At 36.5% G+C, this 7,605-nt stretch overlaps 1 protein-coding gene across 2 annotated transcripts in view; it reads right to left on the bottom strand.

The window, feature by feature from the left end:
* Positions 1-7,605, bottom strand: part of STK24 (serine/threonine kinase 24) — a 144,457-nt gene that overhangs the window by 99,058 nt on the left and 37,794 nt on the right. The gene's annotated exons all lie outside the window — the stretch shown is intronic.

The raw sequence follows: 7,605 nt of genomic DNA on the forward strand, positions 1-7,605 counted from the left end.
GGAGGAGGGGAAGTAAGAATTGGAAAAGAGGTAAATACACTCCAGACACAGAGGATAATGCATACAAAGGAGGTAGAAGGTAGAATGAAAAGTAGAAGTGCCATAGAAACACTCCATGTGGTTTTAACTTAGCCAAAGCTCCCCTTCTTCCCCATATGTCTCCTAAAGGCTGACAGAGACTGTTCATTCTGCATGAGTGATTGCTCATATTAACCTGTGGTCTATCTTTGAGACTTTAGGGAATGCCTATTTCACCAAGTATATTAACTGTATTCACCTATTAGAACCTGGAGGTCAATTCCTCTATACTTATTTATCAAAATTTACCTATCCTTCATGAACCATCTCCCTCAACTACTTCTGCTCTCATTTTTCTTCTCTCATCTCACAACTCTTCAGAAATTTCATCTTCTCACCCCACTCTACAACTTGGCTTCTAATTACCACTGCTTTATTTCATGCATTTGGTTTGTATTTCCAGTAAGTCAAGTTTCTGGGAGGCAAGTTCAGTAGCACAACTGCTGAGCACTGAATGGCTGAGGTCCCCCAAAGCACTGCTCCCACAGTTGCCACCAGTCAGTCATGCTGATAGTACCTTACAACAGTGCTGTGCCCAAAGAAAGGGCTTAATCAATGTTTCAAATGATGGAAATCAATAAGGTAAAGATTCTTTCAAAAGAAGACACTAGGGTTTTTCAGTCTCTTTAAATTTACATTTGGTCACCCTGTAGTGACTAGCAATGAATGATATTTATGAAGCACTTCTTAGCTTTAAAAAATAATTTCTTCCACAACAAACCCGAGAGAAATGTAGGGTACGTTTCAATTATCCCTGTTTTCCAGGAGGAGAGAACATTAGAGAGGAAGTTCCAAAGTACAAGAAGTCATGTAGAAAAATCTCAAATTTAGGATTTCTGGTCCTTTTCTGGCTCCTTTCTCTGTTTATTGCCTAAATCAGCTCATCAACAAAAAGCAATTGTCAATCACTATTCTCAACTTTCTGGTCCAAAGTGACTAATTTTTTTTTTGTCCTTCATTTTTGAAGAAGACTACAACATCAAGGAGGTGATATCATGACAAGTACATGAATTGGATTTGAGTGAGAGGGTGCTGTATTAAGTCACCAGCTTCACTTTCTCCTCCACAGTCATCTGGGTCCAGTGACCAGATATGGATCAGGATGACTGGAGATGGCCCTGGATGAGAGGCAATCAGAGTTAAGTGACTTATCCAAGGTCACACAGCTAGTAAGGGTCAAGTGTCTTAGGCCAGATTCGAACTCCTGTTCTTCGGACTCCAAGGTCAGTGCTCTATCTACTCTATCCATCTTGCTGCCCTTCCCAAAGTAAGTCAACTCATCCAGAGGACTACCCCACACTCTTGCAGACTTTACTAAAGGAGAAAACAAAAGGTCTTTGAACATTGATATTGAATGCAAGGTCTTAGAAAGAAGATTTCTGTCATGTCCTTGGACCCATAACACAAAGTAGGAACAGAAGGAAAAGAAGATACATACATACATACATATATATATACATATATATATGTATGTATGTATGTATCTAAATAGGAAGAGATGGAAATAAACATTTAAATAATGCCTACAACAAGCCAGGCTTTATGTTAAGCCTTTAACAATTATTATCTCATTTGATCCTCTTAACAATTCTGAGAAATAGAACTGTTATCTTCATTATATAGTTGAAGAAATGGAAATAAAAGGGGTTAAATGACTTGCCCAGGATCACTTGGCTAGCAAGCATCTGAGGCCACATTTGAACTCAAGTGTTCCCTGACTCCAGGTCTGGTGCTCTAATTACTGGGTCAACAGATGCCTCGGCCAACAGATACCTCTGCAAAGTGCTTGCTTGGTCCAAAGTAAATGCTCAATAATTTCTTCCTAAATTGAATTAATATAATGGAAAAACTGGATCTGGTGAAAATGTTTGAGAAACTGAGTAAAATACATGAATTAATCCATATCTGAAATTGAAAAAGAAGAGCAAGGAAATCACATAAGCCAAAAAATTTCCCCATACTGCTCTTCTATGACTACTATATGGGAGTCCACAGATCTCAGGCATCAGGTCATAGGAAATTGCTATGTAGCAGTTTCACTGTAAAGCTGGCACAGTTGTTAAAAAATGTCATCTGAGGGACAGCTAGTTGCAGTGGAGAGAGCACCAGCCCTGGAGTCAGGAGGAGCTGAGTTCAAATCTGGCCTCAGACACTTAATAACTGCTTAGCCATGTGACCCTGGGCAAATCACTTACCCCCATTACCTTAAATAAATAAAATTTTTTAAAAATCTTATCTGAAGCTTCTGGGCATTCCTCTTCCCATTTGCTCTTGCATATATTCTGCTCTCCTCATAACCTGAAATGAGGTGCCATCATCATTGGAAACCCTCTTGTCTGTGATTTCTCAGTCACCATCGTTTCTGAGCTAAGGGATGGAGGGAAGAATTTCAGACCACCAACACTTCAGGACCTGACAGGAAAGTGAACTTTTCCAAAATACCCTTTGAAGTCCTTTCTAGATCTCTTGGAGATTATAATTTGGGTCCTGACCTAGGATTGATATCTAAAGGGGTTATTTGATTTTTCTAAACAGAATTCAACTCTCCAACTCTCCTGGGACAGTGTTACAATATTCTGCAGTACAATCAACTATGAGATTCTCCCACCCCCCCATGTTTTGCATACTTAAATCTGTGCTTGCTGTCTCCCCTGCTATAATGTAACTTCCTCTAGAGTGTTAGAATTATTTCAATTCTGCCCCAGAACCCCCTGCTCCTAAGACAGTGTGGAACATTAACACAATTTATGCTTTTATGTAACTAACAATTTTCAATCTTCACAAGACTACCTTGAGAGACTGTCATATTCTTTGATGAAATCAATATACATTATGCCTCCAGCATGATCTCTACTATCTTGCAAACTCTAACCAAAAATGAAATGGGGTGACATGACATTTTTAATGAACCCAAATTTGTATTTAATAATCACCACATTTTTTTCCTAATGCTTACAAATCATCTGCCATCTATTCAATTTTGCCTTCTCCAGACTTTTGCTAGGCATTAATGCCTGGCTTTGGGGCATAGAACTCCTAAAATCTATCCCTTTTCTCCTTTTTTAAAATTCAGGACTACATTTGCTACTGTACTTCCAGTTTCCTGGCTCCTCTCCCATTCCCCATGAATTTGCAATGATTACAAGTTGGAGTTCTGGGACAACAGCTGTAATCAGAATCTGGAATGCAATTCATCTAGGTCTGGGTATCTGAACGCTTTTAAGGCAACTCTTAGCCAGTTTCAATTTGCTATATAGCATACTTGTTCCAGTCTAGCCAGTTTAAAAATCATTTTCCTTCTTGGATAAAGCAGAAAAAGAGTTGACTGGAACTGTCATTTCTTTGTCTTGCTAACTATTATACTACTTTCACCAAAGAATAATTTAATAATTTACTTTTTCAGTGGAGGAACAAATATAGTTTGTGCCTTTGAACCTATTTATACAAAGAGAGAAAAAAGAAACCCAAGACTTTTTTTTTAACATCTCACATATAAAGCAAGCAAATTGAACACTTAATGAGATATTTGTAAAAACAAGAGTCCTGCTCTCTAAGGTATAAAACAACTCTAAAAGCGAATCAGAATCTACATACAATTTTTCTGTATGCTATCGAAGACTTATTAACTAAAACCAGGGTGCCACAAGGGATAGTGCTTAAGTCAAATTTTGAACAAAAGAATTGTTTTTAAAAATAAAATATTAACTTCATTGAAATTCTTTAACCCCTCAACTAGCTACAAAAACGACCTAAAATAGAAAAATTGCAATACTAAGCAGTGAACACATTAGGAGGTAAAATTTTGCTCAGAGACTAGAGTTGGAAAAAGTATTAGAGACCATCTAGTCCAAATTCCTCATTTTACAGATGAATAAACTAAAATCAAGAGAATAAACAATAACAATTGACATTTATATAGATTTTAGTCCACAAATTACTTTGCTCACAACAACACTTTGAGGTTAGCAATGCAAGTATTATTTTCATTAGGAAACTGAGCTTTCCAAAGTTTGGGAGATGATGGAAGGTCCTGAAGTGAGTTAAAGGACCATGCCTCCTGTTTCTTGGCCCAGCACTCTTTGCACTATACTCCCCTATCCCCCAGCTTTCTGCAATGGGGATAATGAAGTGAGAGATCATACAGAGAACAATTAGGGCTACTTTTGAAATAGTGCTTTTGTTTGGAGAATTCTTAGAATGAAAAATAGCTCTCAAAAACAGCTCTCTTCAACCTTTTATCAGCCCTGTTTTTGCTGAATTGCTGATCATTTTATGCTTCCATGTACAATCTCCCATTCATTTAAACATGAATCTTTTTCTATATATAAACTTGTACCGGTTTATATATCTGCAAACAATTTTCAGGCTTAGAAAAGCCTGCCTATCCAGAGAAGGGGATCGGCCAATCCCAGCAGACAGTTTGTCTAAAACACAGACATCTATAAACTGTTCAATGCTCCACTGAAAATCCTGCTCCAGTTTCAGATTCTCTGCATTCCAGCTGACTGCCAGGAGTTTGTCCAAACTGGGCTTGCTAATCCACACAGGTTTGGTTACTCTTTTCAACAAGACTGCAATTCAATCATTGCCAGAAACTCCCTGAGATCTGACAAAGGAATTTAAGTTTAAATGGACAATATTCCTTTAATGAAACTATATAACATAAGGGCAAAATTTCACTACAAAAAATATGAATTTGTCTCAGACCATAAAAGAGCTCAAAAAAGAGTTTAAAAATCAAATCAGAAGAGGAAGAGGAAAATTGGGGAAGAGAAATGAGAATGATGCAGGAAAATCATGAAAAAAGAGTTGAACAGTTTATTAAAGGAGGCCCAAAAAATTAATGAAGAAAATTACACCTTTAAAAAAATAGAGCAAATGGTAAAAGAAGACATACAAATCTCCTGAAGAGAAGAATGCCTTAAAAAAAGAAATATGGGCCAAATGAAAAAGATAAACAAAAATTCACCTGAGAAGAACTCCTTAAAAAAGAACTTAGTAACAAATTGTCAAAGGCTATGCCAAGGCAATTTACAGAGGAAATCAAAGCAATCCATAGTTATATGAAAAATTGCTCTAAATTGTTACTGATTAGAGAAATGCAAATTAAAGTATCCCTGAGATACCACCTCATACCTCTCAGACTGGCCAATATGACCAGAAAGGACAGTGAGCCATGTTGGAAGGGATGTGGGAAATCTGGGACACTAATAGAGCTGTGAACTGATCCAACCTTTCTGGAGAGTAATTTGGAATTATGCCCAAAGGGCAATAAAAATATGCATACCCTTTAATCTAACAACACCACTACTAAGTCTATACCCTGAAGAGATCATGAAAAAGGGCAAAACCATCACTTGTACAAAAATATTCATAGCAACACCAACTTTGTGGTGGCAAAGAATTGGAAATTGAGTGAATGCCCATCAATTGGGGAACGGCTGAACAAATATGTACATTATGTAACACTATTGCTCTATTAGAAACCAGGAGGGATGGGAATTCAGAGAAGCCTGGAGGGATTTACATGAATTGATGCTGAGTGAGATGAGCAAAACCAGAGGAACATTGTAAAACATAACAGCAACATGAGGGTGATGATCAATCTTAATGGACTTGCTTACTTTGTGTGCAACAATAAGGGACAATTCCGGGATTTCTGCGATGGAGAATACCAGCTGTATCCAGAGAAAGAATTATGGAGTTTGAACAAAGACCAAAGAATAATTTTTTAAAAAAGATTATCTTAACATGTAATTTTGCTATCTCTTATTTTATTTTATTAGGGATATGATTTCTCTCTCAACACATTCAATTTAGATCAAATTTATAGCATGGAAACAACGTAAAAACTAACAGACTGCCTTCTGTGGGGGGTGAATAGAGGGAAGAGAGATTGGGGGAAAAATCATAAAATTCAAAAATAAATAAATGTTTTTTAAAAGTACAATTGGCCAGGGGGGTAGGCTATGTAGCACAGCAAGCACTGGCCCTGGAGTCAGGAGTACCTGAGTTCAAATCCGGCCTCAGACACTTAATAATTACCTAGCTGTGTGGTTTGGGGCAAGCCACTTAATTCCGTTTGCTTTGCACACACACACACACAAAAATAAATTTAAAAATTAAAAAAAAATCATCTACTCAGAAAAAACTGAGTATATCCTCCAGGGGAAAAAATACACAATAAATGAAATAAAGGGTTTCAAAATTCCTGACGAAAAGTCCAGAAGTATATAAAAAGGTAAACAGGAGAAATCATAAGGGATTCGATGAGGTTAAACTTTATTTTCCTACATGGGAAAAAGTTATTTATAATATCTAAAAAGCTTTTTCATTATTAGAGCAGTTAGGAGTAGTATACTAGAAAAGCTGTGAATTGAATTCAATTTCACTCAGCATCAGTTCAATTTATCTAAAAAATAAATTAAATTAAGGGATAAGAATGAGAAGTGCAAAGGGGTGGGGTGGGGTCATAGCATCACCTCCCTGATGTCATGGTTTTCTTCAGGAATGAAAAACAAACATCATCATTATCATCATCATCATCATCACTAACTGTGTGAACTTAGGTAAGTCACTTAGCCCTACTGCCTTGCAAATCCACATCTCCCCCCAAAAAAAGAAATGAGTAGGATGCTTTCAGAAAAATATGGAAAGACATGAACAGATGTCAAATGAAGTGAGGAGAATCAAGAGACCATTGTACACAATAATAGCAATATTGTATGATTATCTACAAAGAATAACGTACTCTCAGCAATAAATATAACTTAAATAACTCACTCTCATCACTAAAAGAGATTTTATAGTGGAGGAGGGAATTAGGGAAAATAGGGAAGGAGCCCATGAACCTTATTCTCAACAGAATTTGCTCAGAGGGAATAATAATATACACATTCAGTGGGTATAAAAATCTTGGGAAGAGAATAAAAGAAGGGTGATAGGAAGGGGGGGGTTGATAGAAGGGAGGGAAATTTGGGAGAGGTAAAAGTTAGAAGCAAAATATCCTTGAGAATTAGATAGGGTAAAAAGGAGAGAATTTGGATATTATGGGTAAAATAGGAAGGAAGGGAAATATATAGTTGGGAATCATTACTGTGAAGTAATTTTTTACAGTGAATTTCTCTTTACAAAGACTTCATTTCTCACACACTTAGAAAAGTGAGTCAAATTTATAGAAATAAGTCATTACTCAACTGATAACTGATCAAAGGATATGAACAAGTAAGTTTTGCTCTAAATCACTACTGATGAAATAAATTCAAATTAAAACAACTCTGACCTTATACTTATCAGATTAGATAATATGACAGAAAAGAAAAAATGACAAAAGATGGAAGGAATGGGCTATAAAACCATGCATACCCTTTGACCAAGCAAAGTCACTACTAGGTCTGTATTCCAAAGAGATAATTTTTTTTTAAGGGTTAAAGGATATGTGTGTACAAAAATATTTCTAGCAGTTATTTTCGTGGTGGCAAAGAAGTGGAAATTAGGAGGATATCCATCAAGCGGACACTGTATGAA

The sequence above is a fragment of the Macrotis lagotis genome, chromosome 6, assembly GCF_037893015.1.
Source record: "Macrotis lagotis isolate mMagLag1 chromosome 6, bilby.v1.9.chrom.fasta, whole genome shotgun sequence".
NCBI classification, from domain to species: Eukaryota; Metazoa; Chordata; class Mammalia; order Peramelemorphia; family Peramelidae; genus Macrotis; species Macrotis lagotis.